This window comes from Stomoxys calcitrans, chromosome 1 (assembly GCF_963082655.1).
Source record: "Stomoxys calcitrans chromosome 1, idStoCalc2.1, whole genome shotgun sequence".
In the NCBI taxonomy this organism is placed as follows: domain Eukaryota; kingdom Metazoa; phylum Arthropoda; class Insecta; order Diptera; family Muscidae; genus Stomoxys; species Stomoxys calcitrans.
Genome location: NC_081552.1, coordinates 189,752,633 through 189,771,870, shown reverse-complemented (window position 1 = coordinate 189,771,870; position 19,238 = coordinate 189,752,633). Strand labels below are relative to the sequence as shown.

At 43.4% G+C, this 19,238-nt stretch overlaps 1 protein-coding gene and 2 non-coding genes across 5 annotated transcripts in view; 2 read left to right on the top strand and 1 right to left on the bottom strand.

Moving 5' to 3' along the window:
- The window catches only part of LOC106083982 (serine/threonine-protein kinase NLK), a 440,409-nt gene that overhangs the window by 148,458 nt on the left and 272,713 nt on the right, over nucleotides 1–19,238 (bottom strand). The window lies entirely within an intron of this gene.
- Nucleotides 9,620–9,692, top strand: Trnaa-agc (transfer RNA alanine (anticodon AGC)). Its single transcript has one exon. It is a non-coding gene; the product is annotated as a tRNA-Ala (tRNA).
- Nucleotides 15,673–15,745, top strand: Trnaa-agc (transfer RNA alanine (anticodon AGC)). The gene has a single exon. It is a non-coding gene; the product is annotated as a tRNA-Ala (tRNA).

Below are 19,238 nucleotides of genomic sequence, written 5' to 3'. Positions count from 1 at the left end.
AGGAAGTGGGCGACGAATGCGCATGCAACAAAAAATCCTGTGAGATCCAGATCGTGAGAAGACGAGGCTATTACTGAAAGGAAGTGAGAAGGAGGTCAGTATGGCTGCTGGTATCATAAAGGGACACATAGGGCTACGAGCTCACTTATATAAAATCGGACGGCAAGTGATTATCATAAATTCCGTTATAACAAACCTTCGATCAACATCATTATTCCAAGATTCCGGTGTCTCCCTTCGTATGCTGCGGAAAATGGGTTTTCATCAAAAACCTTAACATGTCCTCCGTTGTGTCTGCTCTCACTCCTATGTCGTTTACTAACTTTTCAATTTGGACATGGGTTTTTGAAAGAAACTCTATCATCGGGTCCCTATTCGCTACGCTGTATTGAGTCTACAGTCCCTGCATTGCCTGATGTTCCAACATTACGATCTTTGCCTAAACCAACCCCCACTAAAAACATCCCCCAGAGAGGACAAATTTACGACCATAGCAATATGGGGCTCAAATGAAAGGTCTTCGGGAGTAAAGCACGAATTTGATATCAATATTTGGGAAAAGTGTCTATGGGGCCACCCCACCCCCACAACACCACCCAAATAGTAAATATTTGCTGACTTTTGCATATGGGGCTCAAATTAAAAGTATGTGGGAGTAGATATCAACATTAGGGGCCAACTGTCTAGCGGACGTCCCACCACCATAACAACCCCCAAAAAGGACATATTTGTTCACCAAGACAATTTGGGTCTTAAAGAGAGTGGGACTTAATATTCATAGTTTTTAGGGCCAATACCCCAAACCGGACATATTTTCTGACTTTTGCAATAAGGAGTTTAAAACGAATTTGAATTTAAAGAAATTTTGCGGCCAATTGCAATATGGGGTTCAAATAAATGATGTATAGATATATGAGAATAGAGCACGTTGCTGATATATTTTTCAAGGCCAAGTATCTGGGGGACCACCTCTCCCCCGAAAACACCACTAAATCAGACATCATGAGAATATCGGGCTGAAATGAAGTATATTAAGAATGGAGTACACGCTTCATCTAAACTTAAATTCGTAATCCAATAAAGATCATGTGGGATTCAGATAGAGGCACTTATATTGTTAAACTGTTAGTCAAATTTGCATGGTATTTCACTAAAAGCTCTTTAATTGTCGAAAATAAATTTTCCAAGGAAACTTTGTTCTATATAAAGTAAAAGTAGGCGCAGCGGAGCGGGCCCGGGTCAGCTAGTACCTCACATATATGTCCTTGTGTCTGTCCGTCTATCCGTACGTCTGTTGTAATCACTCTACAGCCTTCAAAAATTGACATATTGAGCTGAAATTTGGCACAGATACCTATTTTTGATGCACGCTGGTTAAGTTCTTGAACGGGCCTAATCGGACCATATTTGGATATAGCTGCTATATAGACCGATTTTCCGATAAAGGGTCTAATGCCCATTAAAACTTTATTTCTCATCCGATTTTGCTGAATTTTGAAACAGTGAGTTATTTTATGGCTTCCCAATAACTGGCCCAAATATAGTACAGATCGGACTATATTTAGATAAAGCTGCCATGTAGACCGATCTGCCGATAAAGGGTCTGAAGCCCATAAAAGATTTATTTTTTAACCAATTTCGCTGGAATTTGAAACAGTGAGTAGTTAAAGTATTGGGTTGCCCAAAAAGTAATTGCGGATTTTTCATATAGTCGGCGTTGACAAAATTTTTCACAGCTTGTGACTCTGTAATTGCATTCTTTTAAAAAGTATATTTGATTAAAAAAAAGTATATTTGATTAAAGTTCATTCTAAGCTTTATTAAAAATGCATTTACTTTCTTTTAAAAAATCCGCAATTACTTTTTGGGCAACCTAATATATTAGAGCACTAAATGTCCGTGTCGAATTTGGGTGCTTAAGCTATCCAATTTCCACCGGCCTGTGACGACATATATACCCCAGGTGGTGGGCATCCAAAGTTCGGCCCGGCCAAACTTAAAGCCTCTTTACTCGTTTGTTTTGACTTGTATGTAACCAGTTTTCTCGCACTCACAATCTTTATCGCATTGACAATCTCGGCTCAGCTTTCAGCGAGCTCTCTGTTCGAACCCTTAGCTTTCCATGCATGCCAATTACTTGGGCTTATAAAAATGTTACTTTTATAAGCCCAAGACATTTAACCGAGTGTTCTTAAACAGCTATATCAACATAAAGCCCAATAACGACCATATCGCATAAGGATGTCGTAGGGTTAACATGGTGGCTAGTATAGGTTAGAGTGGCAGCCTATTTTTTAAACAGACTCGCTAAGACTTGATCCGTTGCGTAACTACCATAACGACAGACCAGGCAGCCGGTTGCACGTACCGGATTGACCCGATGGAATCCTTCATCGGCAACGACTGCCACCTCAGTGTTCGTGTTCCCCCTTTTTTGTCATGGGAGAGGCACATCCCAGAGTACCTCCTCCGCAGTCTTCTGGTCCGTGACCGGATTGAAAAGAACCCCGGATCCTGGTATTTTTCGGTTTGCCAGAATCGCCTCCATCATCGGTCGGTGAGGTGTAACCGGTGCATGGAATGGGTGCATTTGCGATCTTGGTCTGACCCTACGTCACTACGGGAGTATAGTCACACTGAATATGTTGCAAGGTGCTGTGCTTTGCTGATGTACAGATAGCAGTGGGTCACAAGCGTCGTCGTCGCTTTCTACGTCCTCGTCGTCGGACTGTGTAACAACATTGCCAAGCCAGTACCGGGAAGTGTATTTTTCTTGCAATTGATTTGAAATGGTATGAGAGGCAGCTTGCACAGTTGCAGGTTTCCATTCCCTTAAGGAATGGAGGTGCGGGGTTTGGCCATCATGATACAGCGTTCTGCACAGTAAAGACATATCTCGCCTGCGCCAGGTGCTAGTGACCTCAACATGGAGTCTATGAGAATGGTAGTCAGGTCCGGTACTGCCGAGACAGAGCTATACAACGTGTACATACCGCCGGTTGGTAGCTGTGACCCAGTTAATGGCCAGGCTTACAAGCCCGACATAAGTGGGCTACTGTCTGGCCATAATTGTCTGGTTCTAGAAGACTTTAATGCGCATCCAGTTTCATGGCATTCTCCCCTAGGTAGTGACCAGCGGAGCAAAGCTCTGGCAGAGCAGATTGAAGGCTCCAATTTTGCATGGTGAATAAGGAGGCCCCCACTAGAAGTACGAGAAGTTGCAGCAGCTCTGAAGACATTTCCATTTTCATTGCATACCCTGATCTTCTGAGTGATGTTTCCTGGCAAGCTGTCAATTCATTGGGATCAGATCACCTTCCCATAATTCTCACCATAGACCGACCAACCGATTTCATAATCTCTGAGCGCCGGACAATCAGAAGAGGGCTGATTGGTTCGGTTTCAGAGAGGGCTGCCGAACAACCGATTTCATAACCTCTGAGCGCTGGACGTTTATCAATCAGAAGAGGGCTGATTGGTTCGGATTCAGAGAGGGCAGACGCCCCTCTCAAATGTGCTAGTTGCTAAGAGGAAATTCCGAGACATCATCAACGCAGCAGCCGCTCGCTTTGTACCAGCCGTTTGAATACCCCAAGTGGGGCCCAATTTCCCGTCGCAGGTAGTGGTACTCACAGACGAGTGTAATGGGATTCGTTGCACGGAGACCACTAACCCTAGAAACAGCGAGCTGAATCTGGAAAATAACATGGAAGTCAACGAACATTAGCGGAATTTGTGGCTGGAACACTTGAGGCAATGTAACTTAGCTACCGGTCTAGGCAAGCTGTGGTCTACTGTTAACTCACTCTCAAACCCCGGTAGAAGGGATGACTGGACCTCAGTTAATTTTGGTGACGTAACTGTGACTGATCCGAAGAGATGCGCCAGGTTGTTCAACCGTCTATTTATTGTGCATCCCGAGAGTATCAGTGCTGGTCTTCGAGCCAATGGGCAGACATCACAATTTACCGAGTCGAAGTTATGAATGTCATCCGTGGCCCCAAGTCATCCAAGGCCTATGGGCCCCGACGGTATATCTTCACTGATGCTGAAGAATCGGATCTACCAGGAGTCGAGTACCTTACAACTATCTTTAAACACTCATATAATGTGTGATTTTTTTGCTATGATCTTTTTGGCAACACTGATTTAAACAGCTCACGCACGTTTCGTGTTTTGTTTCACTGTCAAACATCTTCAATTTGGTAGCCCAGTAGCCAAGACACTTACTCCTCCCGAGCCTCGTTGAAGAATTTCGAAGATTATCACCGTGGCGCAGGGGTTAGCATGTCCGCCTATGACGCCGAACGCCTGGGTGATCAAGCTTACAGGTCCGACATTAGCGGCTTATCGTCTGCCAATAATTTGCCTGGTTCTAGGAGACTTTAATGTGCATCACATTTAATGGCATTATACCCTAGGTAACGAACAGCGGGGCATAGCTCTGGCAGAGCAGATTGAAAGCTCCACGTTTTGCACGGTGAGTGAGAATTGCCGCACTAGGACTTTGAGGAGTTGCATCAGTTCGCCAGACATTTCCATTTCCATTGCATCCCCTGATCTCCTGAGTGGCCTGGCAAGCCGCCATTTCCTATAGCTCATAAAAAATCACCCCGATATTTGGATGATGGACAGAATGATCACGCCACTGAAGTCTGGAAAGGACCCGAGTAAGGGGAAGTCGTAGAGACTGAACTCCCTTCTCGCACCAGTAGACAAAACACTAGAAGCACTACTCCTCCCGAGCCTAGTTGGAGAATTTCGAAGACAGCCACCGTGGCGCAGAGGTTATCATGTTCGCCTGGGTTCAGATACCGGTGTGAACATCAAAAACACTTTCATCGGTGGTTATCCCCTTACTCATGCTGGCTACATTTGTAAGATATCCTGTCATGTTAAAACTTTTCTACCTAGGGGTGTCGCTATGCGGCACGCCGTTCGGACACGGCTTAAACTCTAATCGGGCTGCACTCATAGATATGAAAGAAGTATCCCCTGATAATTAATGGAATGTTCATGAGAAATGTAGCAGTAGCAGCATAGCACCACAACTGTTTTGCATGCCATCGCCGCACACATTTGCCGCGGCTTCAATCAGTCCAGGCCATGTGATAGGACGGGTGCCTCGTGGCACTGGACCTATTGAAGGCATTCGACATGGTCAGCCATGCCAAGCTATTTGAGGACTTGAGGACCGACACTTCCCTCCAGTCCGGCCTAAATCGCGGGATCGCGAATTATGTGTGTGGTCGCCAGTTATTTGTGGAATTTAGGGATAAGAAATGGAAGCACCGTAGAGTTCCCCAAGGAACTGCCTGTTTCACTCTACGGCATAGAGATCCCCCCCCCACGATTGTACGATTATGGCATCAGGCCCCCCACTCATAGATGACATCTGCGATAGGTTAAACGTCTACCTCAACGAACTTGCCGCTTATTTCACACTAGAATAAGACAAATGACTAAACCTAACCTTCAATTCAGACACAGACACCTAACCTTCAATTCAGCACATGTCAGGTGAATACCTGACATGTGCTAAGAAACTTTCCCAGGACATTTGGAGACGCAGTGAAAGTGCGTAAATGTTTTGTTCTGGTGCTGGTGTGGCTGTGTTGACTTGCTCATGAATGTTGTGACATCTGTGCAAGTGAAAGTGAAATATGTCGACGTAATGTGGCATTAAATGAGCTCCCTCGCTACCTAAAGTAACCAACCAATTATGAGGGCAACAACGACGAAAACGTTTAGGTTGTTGGGGGGTTGTGTCTCGAGTTAGTCTTGATAAGTATTAAATCCATAACCACTGGCTTTATTTAATTTGTGTTAATGATAAAAATTTAATCTAATACTTCTAACAGATGTGGGGCGAGAAAATCTGGGAGAAATACGGCCATAAATAGGCATATGGGCGATGGGGCAATGGAGCTGTTAAATGTTATTAATAATTTTCAGGGTCATGATACAATTTCACTTTGGTGAGTTTATTTTTGGTGGAAAATTGTGTCACAATCAGTGAGAGTGATACGATTCATAGGATAGAGATTGCTGAGGAATGAGCCATGGAAAAATTTTGCTTTTGCGTGATACCTTTCAGAGTAAAGGAAATTTTAATTTAATTTAACTTGAGTGGAGTTGAGTATTGTAAACATTTTTATTTCCACGGGAATGAATATCCTTGAGGATTAAATATAACACAGACGTGCCAATAAATTTCATAACAGACGCATTAAGGCAAATTGGTATGGTAATTAAAATAATTAAAATAATTTGATAGTCAATAATTATCTTGATTTTTCGAACATATTCTACCTTGTGATCATATTCAATACTTTCTGTTCAAAGAATACGATATCATAGAACTTATAAAAGTTATGCAAGTGTGTGTTGCGATTTCTGAAACGCCATGTAATTTCATCAACACCTTTGTCAAATTGATTAAGGTGCCCTACATACCAATGACTATGGAGTACGGTGTAGAGCATGGTTTTTGCATATGTATTTTTGCATATAGCTGCCATATATTCCGATCTTCCGATTTAAGATCCTGAGCCCATAAAAACAGTGTTACCTCAATGAGCAGTGTTAGGCTCCTCAATACAAGTTTTGAATATGGTCCAAAATGCCGTTGAATGAACTTGGCACAGTGAGCAATATTAGGCTCCTCGATATCCCTATTCAGTATGACCACATAAGGTGGTGGAATAAATCCCCTAACCAAGGACAAGAACGGATTCGCCGGTGGTCGGGATCCCTGGATACCCCTTTCCATTGCAAAAAATTTTTGATCATTAAAATCCTCTCAAAAGATAGATAAATGGAACAAGTAAAAGCTTGCTAAGTTTGGCCGAGCCGAATGCATTTGTCAAGTTCTTTGGTCGATATCTCAAAGGATAATGGATAAGAATTATTATGATATTTGAGCTATACCAAGTTATAAACCGATTGGCTGTTGGAGAACAAAGTGGAATCCATTGTGCGAAATTTTAGCCAAATTGGTTAATAATTACGCCCTCTAGCGGCTCAAGAAATAAAATCGGGAGTACGGTTTATATGGGAGCTATATTAAGTTGTGAAACAATTTAAACCATACATGTTACATCCGTTGGAAGTCAAAACAACCCACTTCATGCAAATTTTCAGACAAATCGATTAATAGCTGCGCCCTCTAGCGGCCCCAGAAGTGAAATGCCGAGATCGGTTTATATGGCAGCTATATTAAGTAATGAATCGATTTGGGTTATACTTGGCACAGTTGTTGATGGTCAACCCAAAATATTTCATGCTAAATTTCAGTCAAATCAGATAATAATTGCGCCCTCTAGAGGCTTAAAAAGTCAAGAACCGAAATCGGTTTATATGGGAGCTAAATCATTTATGAACCATTATTGGCGCAGTTGATGATGGTCAAACCAAAACACTTAATGCTACATTCCAGCGTAATCGGATAATAATTGCGCCTTCTAGAAGCTCAAGAAATCAAGACCCGAGATCAGTTTATATGAGAGCTATATCAGGCTATGAACCGATTTTGACCATACTTAGCGCAGTTTTAGGAAGTAAAAATAAAACAACTGGTGTAGATCCAGGTGTTTTACATCAAAACATGATAGCTATATCTAAACATGGACGAATATAGCCCATTTGCAATCCCAACCCATTCGGACTAGTAGCTCTATTCCTTCGAAAGGTAACGTAAGCACAACGGGCGGACTAAATCGAATGTCCAGATCAAGTAAATATATACTTTGTTGTGTCTCAGAGGCCACCGTAGCACAGAGGTTAGCATGTCCGCCTATGACGCTGAACGCCTGGGTTCGAATCCAGGCGAGACCATCAGAAAAAAATTTTCAGCAGTGGTTTTCCCCTCCTAATGCTGGCAACATTTGTGGGGTACTATGCAATGTAATACTTGTCTCCAAAGAGGTGTCGCACTGCGGCACACCGTTCGGACTGGGCTACAACAAGGAGGCCCCTTATTATTGAGCTTAAACTTGAATCGGACTGCACTCATTGATATATGAGAAGTTTGCCCCCGTTCCTTTGTGGAATGTTTATGGGCAAAATTTCAAGCGTCAGCTTTATTTCTTTTGAAAGTTAACGTTCTTTCGACGGACGGACAGGGCTAAATCGACTTAGAATATCAAGATCAAGAAAATGTACTTAGTTGGCTCTCAGATCATTATTTCGATGTGTTACAAATGGAATGACGAAATTAGCATGCCCCCCTCCCCCTTATCCTATGATGGAGGGTATAAAAATATGAAATAAATGATTTTTGCCCTCACAGGCAGTTTACTGTCTGCTGTGTGGTCTTGCAGACGAAGGAAATCTTAAATCATCTGTTGGATGAGTGGATGTTCGTGACGGCAAGCAAACGGAGTTTTACTTTGCGTTCTATTTCTTTGTGGGCTTGTTTGAATTAGTGGCTGTAAACACAAAACTGGTTGGTGCAGGACTAGAAAAAGAAGATCTCCTTCTCCAGTTCCTGATTGCAGACTGCGACTATACGCAAACCTTAACAATACCCACCAGAGCATAGGTTAAGGAGAGGGGAGGTGGCCTCCCCCTTAGCTTATAAGACGTAGTAACCACAATTTTCAATCGATTTGCACGAAATTTTTTATGGAATGTGCTATTACTAATTTGAAAGCCTCTGCTTAATTTCATTAAAATCGGAAGCTCGTTTTTGATTTTAGACCATAACCCATTCACTATCGATGTGCTCTGCGGAGGATATGACTTGGAGCATATTGTAGCAACCACAACTGCTACAATATGCGAATTGAATAAAAGGTCCCTACGAGAGCAAAGTACCAATGTGATATCCGAATTTGAGTCATTGTTTAATGGGCCTCCACTCCTCCCAAAAGCTCCAGCGAAGATGTGAGCCGTTCAGGACAATATGGGACTCAAAACATAGGTCGTTAGAAGGTCTGTGTTTCGCCGTAGACCCCAAAGAGTACCTTGTGGGCCTTGTCAGTCGATCGGGGCAGTATTGTACTCAAACAAAAAGTGTAAAACAGAATACGAATCTGGTACCCAATTGTGAAACCAATCTGCGGGATCCCCATATCATGTATGATTAAGGCAAAGCTTATCGGGACAATATATGACAGGCCTATGGCGACAATATTAAAAGAATATAACAAAATCGTTAAGCAAATTGAATGGACCCAAGGCTATAATATTTAAAAAAAAAAATCTTTATTTTCAAGAATACACTTCAGGGTGTACAGAAGTACACCGGGCTAATTAGAGCCTCATATATACATCGATTTCAAGTTTCCACTATCATGCATTTGTTATGTTGTTTGATGTATAGAGACCCATGGAAAAAAAGAGCGATTTATAAATCGGAATTAATTATAAGGTAGCTAGGCCAACAGAAAAATCGTATGCAAATTTATACTGATAATCATAAAAAGGTTGAATTGAAGCAAAAGCATTGATCAACTCCCATGGAATAATAATAACTAAAATAGTTGTAAGTCTGTGCAGAGTTTTTCTACGTGACTTTTTTTTACTAAATTTTAAAATGTGTTGTAAGCAAAAAAATAAAACGCATCATCAACCGTCTGCATTAAGTTATTTAAAAATGTCTCCTACATTTCTATATGGGGATGTAGCTCAGATGGTAGAGCGCTCGCTTAGCATGTGAGAGGTACGGGGATCGATGCCCCGCATCTCCAAGAAGATTGGTAGTTTTTTTATTCTATGGATCATTGAAAAATGGCTTTCATTTTCCCTTTAAACTGAAATGGCCACAAAACGACCACATAAAGCCACCATCCCTACTGAGAAGTTTAGAGACAAATGTCGTACATGACATAATTTAAATGTCCTTTAGGAATTCCTGTTCATAATAGACGTGTACGATTTTATGTCCCCTTGGGGGGAAATTAAAGTTCATTTGTCTTAATCCATATCTCCGTAGGCAGACTGTGAATTAGAAATAATACCATGGTGCCTTACAGCGTTAAAGAGAACAAAAGAAAAACCTAAAGGAAGACCACTTTAAAACATTAGGCGGCAATGGACCATGGTGGACATAAAAAATATTTTATACAATTGGAATTGAAAGTGGGCTGGAAGAGATTTTTCTTTCTGCCCTTGTATGTCATCCTAACACCAAATCCTTAAAAGTTACTCCAAGATGAATTTTGTTACAGGTTGATATATGTGTTTTTTCTTTTCTTCCACTTTTGTTTTCTGAGGGCACAGGATAACCACAAAAATGGTATTTACATAAATCCAATTTTACGGAGCATTAGAATATTCAAAACACGTCGTCCGCACGCACAACCTTCATGAAAAGGAGAAATACAATGCCAAAAAAGGAAATGAAAATAAAATAAAAGAATCTCAAGGATGTTGAAAACAACAACCTATGCAATGAAATATACATTGTGCCGCCACTAGGGGATGTAAGAAAATTTGACTATACTAAACAAAGCGTAAACGAAAAGAGGATACCTCAAATGAAGAGCCTTAAAGGAATTGTCAAAGGATGAAAAGATAAAATAGAATGGGCTTGTAAGCCTCCAACTAAAATAAAAATCCATGAATCGAATGGAAATTTCTTTCATTAGGGTCCTTTAGCCCTTAACGACGAAAGGGTGGAAAAATACCCAAGAATAAAGTTGTCTTTGAAAAATTCTAGCTCGACTTAGGAAAGTAGTATCCTAATGAATTTTGGATTGGAGCAAAGTGGACGAATGCGGCTTGTTTTTTTCTGTCGTATAAGATCATGTTTTGGGGGGAGGAAATTGGCTTGTCAAAAGTCAGAAATTTTTTATATTTAAAAAAAATTTTAAAATTCTTAGGGGTGAGATTTCCGGAAGTATCGAAAGAAAATCAACGAAAATAATGTTAGCAATAAATGGAGATAAGACAAAGTGAATGATATCAACTCCCATAAAACCCTGTAAAGCTGAGCAGATAAAGAAATTGCAAAAAGTTGGGAACTTTGAGATAGTCAGCAACTTTGTCTACCACGGCAACGCCGTAACCCAAACAAATGATAACAGTTTCGAACTAAAACGAAGGATAGTATTGGCTAACAAATGCTACTTTAGATTGAGCAAGACACTGATACTATCTGTGCTGGTGTATGACTCCGAAGCATGGGTACTTGCGAAAGCCGATGAGAAAGTACTTGGAGTGTTTGAGAGAAAAATCCTTGGTAATATAAATGGACCACAGTTTGCGTTCAAGTAGAATATGGGCCTCGTATGAACCGCGAGCTGTATGGCTCCATGTTGTCACAATGGATGAAGAAGCCTCAGCAAAGAAGTCTTTTGAATGTGATCACGGGGGTACACGCAAACCGGGAGGACAATCCCATGGCAGCCGGTTGTACGCACCGGATTGTCCCGATGGAATTCTTCATCGGCAAGAGCTACCGAATCAGTGTACGTGTTCGTCGTTTTTTCGCCATGGGAGAGGCACATCCCGGAGTGCCTTCTCCGCACGCTTCTGGTCCGTGCCGAGATTGAAAAGAACCCCGGACCCTGGTTCTGTTCGGTTTGCCAGAACCGCCTTCATCATCGGTCGGTGTCGGTGAGGTGTAACCGGTGCATGGAGTGGGTACATTTCCGATCTTGCTCTGGCCTAACTTCACTACGGGAGTATAGTCGCACTGGCTATGTCGCAAGGCGCTGTGCGAACATGGCAGTGGGTCACAAGCGTTGTCGTCACCCTCTGCGTCCTCGTTGTCATCGTCGCCTTTTGCGCCCTCGTCCTCGACGTCGGACTATGCGACTCACCGACCTCTACCGTGCGGCAATATACGCAACAGCAACATCCTAGCCCAGGGGAACAGGGGAAAACTTCTCACATATCAATGAGTGCAGTCTGATTCAAGTTTCAACTCAATGATAAGGGGCCTCCTTTTTATAGCCGAGTTCGGACGGCGTGTTGGAGTGCGACACCTCTTTGTAGAGAAGTTTTACATGGCATAGTACCTCACAAATGTTGCCAGCATGAGGAGGGTAAAGCCACCGCTGAAAATTTTTTCTGATGGTCTCGCCAGGATACGAACCCAGACGTTCAGCATCATAGGCGGACATGCTAACCTCTGCGCTACGGTGGCCTCCCCTGTTCCTTAGTGGAATGTTCATGGGCAAAATTTGCATCCTAGCTCAGATATTACCAGACCAGTGCCGGGAAGTCTATCGTTTTTGCAGCTAAACTGCAACGGACTGCATGGCAAGATCGATGAGATTGTGGATTTTATGAAACATATTGGTCGCAGCGATCCAAACAAAGCTGACCAACACATGCAGCTTGCACAGTTGTCACGGATACAATGTGCTACGTAAGGATCGCTCAAGGAATGGAGGTGGGGGATTGGCCTTCGCGATACACCATTCCATGCAATGTAGACCCATCTCGCCTGCGCCTGGCGCTAATGACCCCTACATGGAGTGCATGGGGATAGTAGTCAGGTCCGGTACTACCGAGATAGAGCTAACCAACCTGTATATGGTAGCTGTGTGGGACTTTAATGCGCATCACCCTTCATGGCATTCCCCCGAGGTAACGACCAGCGTGGCATGGCTTTGTCAGAGCAGATTGAAGGCTCCACGTTCTGCACGGCGAATGAGGATGCCCCCACAATGATTACGAGGAGGGCAGCAGCACGCCCGAGATTTCCATTGCAACCCCTGAACTCCTGAGTGACATATCCTGGCAAGCCGTCATCTCTTTCGGGTCAAAGCACCTCCCCATAATTCTCATCATCGACCGACCACTCGACTTCATAATCGCTGAGCGCCGGACGTTTATCAATCAGAAGAAGGCCCATTGGGCTGGCTGCAGAGGGTATACCAATCGCCGCTTCAGTGAACTGACACCCCCCTCGGATGTGCTAGTTGCCGATAGGAAATTCCGAGACATCATTCACGCAGCAGCCGGTCGAATACCCCAAGTGCGGCCCGGCGCAGGCAGTGGTACTCACAGACGAGCGTGATGGGATTCGTGGTATGGACCCCACTAACCAAAGAATCAGGGAGCTGAATCTGAAAATAAACAGCGTAGTCAACGAACATAGGCCGAATTTGTGACTGGAACACTTGGAGCAATGTAACTTAGGCACCCGGTTAGGCAAGCTGTGGTCTACAAGTCACTCTCGAACCCCGCTAGACGGGATGACAGAACCTCAGTCACTTTTGGCGGGGTAACCGTGAATAATCCGAAGAGATGCGCCAAGTTATTCAACCGTCAAGTTATTGTGCATCCCGAGAGTGACAGGGCAAGAAGGAGAGACATTCGTCGTATCCGTGGCCTCCGAGCCATCCGATGAACAGCCATCACAATTTGCCATGGGCGAAGTTATGAATGTCATCCGCCAAATCATCCAAGGCGTTGGGCCCCTACGGAATCTCTACATTGATATTAAAGAATCTGGATTTACCTGGAGTTGAGTCTTCAACCTGTCTTTGAACACTATTATAGTTCCCGATGTCTGGAAAATGGTCAAAGTGATCCCGCTACTGAAGCGTGGCAAACCCCCGAGTTTGCGGGAGTCGTATAGACCGATCTCCCTTCTCTCATCAGTAGCAAAAACCCTTGAGGCGTTATTCCTCCCAAACCTCGTAGGAGAATTTCCATTCGCCGAGCATCAACATGGATTTCGAAGACTGCATAGCACAACAACTGCTTTGTTTGCTATCACCCCACACATTTGCCGTAGCTTCAATCAGCCCAGGCCATGTGTTAGGACGGTCCTCGTGCCACTGGACCCATCGAAGGCATTCGACACGGTCAGCAATGCCAAACTATTTGAGGACATCGCCAACACGTCCCTCCAGACAGGCCTGAAACGTTGGGTCGCGAATTATCTGTGTTGTCGCCAGTCATTTGTGGAATTTAGGGATAAGAAGTCGAAGCACTATAGAGTGAAACGGGAGTTCCCCAAGGTGGGGTGATATCTCCGGCACTGTTTAACCTCTACCTATCCTCCATTTCACCTCTTCCAGACGGCTTAGAATCGTATCATATGCGGACGATTGTACCATCATGGCATTAGGCCCTCCATAGGCCCATGCGATAGATTGAACGTCTACCTCATTGAACTTGCCTCATATTTCGCTGCAGAAAATCTAAAGATATCTGCCACCAAATCTTCAGCCACATTGTTCACTACAAATACGCGTGAGGTGAATAGTGAGATGAATGTGATGGTCGATGGAGAAATGATTCCGACCATCAAGTGTCCCAAAATATTTGGCGTCATATTTGACAGCTCTTACACATGCCACAGCAATTTGAGATAAAATCAAAAGTAGAAACAAGGTCCTCAAGTCACTTGCAGGCAGCACTTGGGGTGCAGACAAAAAAACCTTGTTGACCACGTACAAAGCAATTGGCCCGTCTGTGTCCCCCGGCAAACCAGAGTAGTTCTGGCTCAATTACGTTCCGGCAGATGCAGCCGACGTGCACGATATATGTCCCGATTGTATCCAGGCACCGCACGATACACGTTAACTGCTTAACCGCCCAGCCAGACCTACTCGACTCAGACCCAGATCCCTGTGGACGCACTCCATCTTAGTCGCAGGGTTCCTAGGTCTTGACACTCAACAGAGTCAAGCAGACGAAAGATAGAACACAACAAACTGCTACAAAAACAACAACTAAGAATTTCCGATATAGTGTCTAGAAATGTACCCGTAGCGAGAATTACGAGGTCATCTGCATAAGCACGCGCCTTCACCCCTTTCGCACCAATCTGAACAGAATCACATCAACTACAAATATCCAAAGCAGCGGACTCTTCTGTGCCAAGTATGATCTGATATAACTCCCTTATAAACCGATCTTTCAATTAGACATTTTTAGCCTCTAGAGGGCGCAATTCTTATACGATTTGGCTGAAATTTTGCACCACGAGATCAAACATCTGAGCCAAGAATGATTCGAGTCGATTGATGATGATGGTTGTAAGTGAGCCAAATCCGAATAGGTTTAGATTTATGCAGCTCCCATATAAACCGATCTCCGAGTAGACATCTTAAGCCTCTAGAGGGCGCAATTCTATTATGACTTGGCTGAAATTTTGCACAATGACTTCCCCTATGACCTCCAACATATATGCCAAGCATGGTCGGTTCTGAATCGGTTCATAACCTGATATAGTACCCATATAAACCAATCTACCGACTGCAATTCTACCCATATAAACCAATCTACCGACTGCAATTCTTTACACTAGTGGGCGAAAATCAAATCTTATCCGATTTGATTAAAAGTTTGCATATAGCTCCCATATAAGCCTATCTCTTGATTTGACTCCTTGATGAAGTCTTTAGTTTCTGTCTATAAAGAACTTGGCAAATGCGATCAATGATGGTGGGTACATAATGCCATTCTTACGAAATTTCTCCAATTGTACGATATTTTGCAATTTCTCCCGACCTTACCTACAAACTCATATCCTTAAGTTTAGTCAAGTTGGTGGCCTGCAGTGTATCCGTTCGTACAACACAAAATCTTGTATTCAAGTACTGTTGTTGGCAACACAAACACTTGGAATCTGCTAAGAAGCGAATGATGCATTGAAAAAGATGTTTGTCATCCAGATTTGAAGGGTTGCTCGAACACTAGAGTTTGCTTGGAAGAAAAATCTTTTTCGCAAATACTTTGCATACAGTTCACGCAAGTCAACACGGGGATGTAGCTCAGATGGTAGAGCGCTCGCTTAGCATGTGAGAGGTACGGGGATCGATGCCCCGCATCTCCATCATTGCATACGGATTAATTTTTTTTGTTAAATTTTAACTTTTTTATTAAATAATTATTGGTAAAATTTAAATTTTTTAAAATTTTAAAATAATCCGCTGGAGGGAAAAAAACTCCGCTTAGTATTTTTGGGTCATATTGGATTAGAATTGCGCCTTCAAGGGGCTCAAAATGTTAAATAGGTCGTTTTATATAGGAGTAACAGCTCGTTATGGATTGGCTTACGTGTATATAGTGACATTAATATGCCCACCCTCTTTTCAACCTAACCTATGGATTGATTCGGAGCATACACTCGGTATGGCTCTAGGGGAAAAAATTTCCCTTACTCCCGTATAGGGAGTCAAAAATCAAAGCAGGCATACAATGTCTACCACCACCGTCATACAAACTCATGTTTTAAGGAGCTGCTCTTTGGTGGACTACGTACCGACTGGATGGCAGGAGGTAAGGGTACCTTTCTCTCGAAGTCAGGGAAACCAAGCCACTATTTGTCCAAGGCTACTGGCCCATCATTCTCTTGTCCGTCTCTATTTGGGTGTGGGCGACTTCACTTTGGCAGTTTCTTGGAGATAGAAGGGAAATTTTGAATAACCTGAAGTTGAAGTTCATATATGGCGTTCTGACGGACCCCTAAGGGTCCCCCTTCTTATGAGGAATTGGATTGATACGATGCTGAGACACCGGATTAGCGAATGGCTCGATTTTCTTCCCTCTTTTGTGGCTTCTGGTCAGCAATGAGATGTTGATGTCTTCCGAAAAAGGGAGAGTTAAGGTAGAGAGGAAGCGGTTACTCACCATGATGAATAAGTCATCCGCAATCCCATGGCAGCAGCCGGATTGACCTGATAGGGTTCTTCATATGCAAGGGCTGCTGCCTCAGCGTACTACTCACTGCTACAACAACAATAATACGTTATCCGCTTAGGCAACGGATGACATATTCATTGTGGCCACCCATTTCCTCTCTACTATTGGGTGAGCGAGAGCCAATGGGCTTGGCATAAACCGCAGGAAGACTGAAAGCTGGGTGTTTTAGTGGGGACTGTCCGGCATAGGGTAGAGCTTTCGCACTCTCTTGAGGCCAAATACTTTTTTCCGATTTTTAATTAGAAAATAAGCTGGAAAAGGAACGTCTAAGAAACTGTCAAAAGGGGACTGAATGTTTATTACGGGTGTTCAGCCGATTCTCACCTATGGATATCTGGTGTGTCATCAGGTTTTGGACATCTTTGTCTTTCGCTGTCACACTATCTTGAAGCCAAATAGTTCTGCCCGATTTTTGATTAGAACCTAAGCTGGAGAAGGAACGTCTAAGAAATTGTCAAAAGGGCACTGAATGTTTACGACGGTTGTTCAGCCGATTCTCACCTTGTGAGGCGAATACACAGAAGAGACGGAACAGCACGCTGTTTATCCTGAAGCTGAGAAAACATTACTGAAGACTGCTAATAGGGATTCCGACTGGTCATTGCAACGTCAGGTTCTTGAATTCGCGATGGACGCAGGCAGAAGTAGACTTCCGCAGGGTATTTGATGACGAGTAGGATTATCTTTTGTGTCACTGTCCCGCAGTTGCTAGGCGAAGAGTCAAAAGCGATGGAACAGCACGTCGCTTATCCTGGGACTGAGAAAACATCACTGAAGACTGTTGATATAAGTCCTGACTGGTCATGGCAGCGTCAGGTTCTTGACTTCGCGATAGACGCGGGTAAAATCAGACTTCAGCAGTGTATGTGATGACGAGAAGGGTTTTGTAGACGGTAGAGCATATATTGTGTCACTGCCCCGCAGTTTGCGAGGCGAAGGCACAGGGTAATGGCTGAACAACTCTTTCAGTGTCTAAATTCTCACAAGGCACTTAGCCCTCATTTCATTTTAGAGCTCTGTAATTGTAAGCTTGAAGTGGCTTACTGAATCATACTCCTTAGTCTCACCGTTAAGAGTTTCTTCATACTTCTTGGTCTTCAGCGTTGGTTTCATTTTACTTTTCTATACTATGTTATGGTGTACCTCCATCTGTTTTGGGCTCTCTTCTCCAAACGTTCTACTTTCATCTAAGGCGAACACGCTTGTAGTGAAGCGGCTGGTAACCGAGTTTGTTAGTCAAGTGTCCTCCAAGCTAACCTTACCAGCAAATGGAAATCTGCCCATGAACATCCCATTAAGGAACAGGGGCAAATTTCTCACTTATCAATGAGTGCTCTTTGATTCAAGTTTAAGCCCAATGATAAGGGGCCTCCATTTTTGTAGCCGAGTCCGAACGGTGTGCCGCAGTCGATACCTCTGTGGGGAGAAGTTTTTACATGGCTGCCAGTTTTTCAAATGGCATAGTACCTTACAAATCCGGGCACGGGATAACTGTGATTATCACACAGGCTGGAATTTTGAGCTTTAATCTGTGTGTTATTCTTCATTATCACGATAAGCTTAGCTGGGAGCTACAGGGCGCACCCACAGGTTGCGGATAGTGGAATGCTCCATATCAAAGAGCAGCAACTGCAGTCGCGGATAATCAGCAAAATCGGGTGGGGAGTCTCAGCGAAAGGCCGGGTGGCACCGGCTGTGCACCGCTGTGCGACACTTTTGTGGAGAGAAGTTTTTAAATGGCATAGTACCTCACAAATGTAGCCAGCATTAGGAGGGGACGGGACGCGCACATAGCAGATTTTCTATACTCTCTTCTTCCTCGAAGTCCTCACAGCAGTCGTTGCTGCAAACTTCAGTCTGTCAACAGATTGTCCGATCAGAGAGTTGCCTGTCATGATGGACACAATAACTGAGACGTCTGTTCTAGCCAGTGACAGCAAAGCGGTAGACCTCTTCAAGTCTAGATTAGGCCACTTGATGTGCTCACTATGCCAGAACTCGCTGTGCCAAATTTCATCGAAATAGGATGAAAAATGCTTCGTTTTATGGGCTCATTACACTATATCGGGAGATCGGTCTATATGACACCTATGTCCAAATATGATCCGATCTGGGCCACATTGGTAGGGGTCTACCAGAACACACTGTGCCAAATTTGATCAAATTCGGGTAATAAATGGATGTTTTATGATCTCAATACCCTATATCGGGTCTGATCTGAACCACATTTCCCAGAAATGGGGTCTACTAGGACTCACTGTGTCAAATTTCATCGAAATCGGATGAAAAATTACCAATTTATTGCCTCAAGACTTTAAGTCTGGAGATGGGTCTATAAAGCGGATATATATAACTAAAATCGGATTTTATGAAATCAAAAGGTCAGGTTTATATACAAAGAATAAGAAATCATCAAAACTTGTTTGGAAAATGTTTTTTATACCCAAGATAACTGCAAAATTACAAATACCCAGCTTTTAGGTATAAATGGGTAAATACCCGGGTATTTACCCAATTGACCGAGTTAATACCTTTTGGGTATTTACCCATCACCCATCTCTACTCATTCATGTTACTATTCTCCGTCTCCGAAAGCCATTCCACCATATGGTTCAGCAAACAAA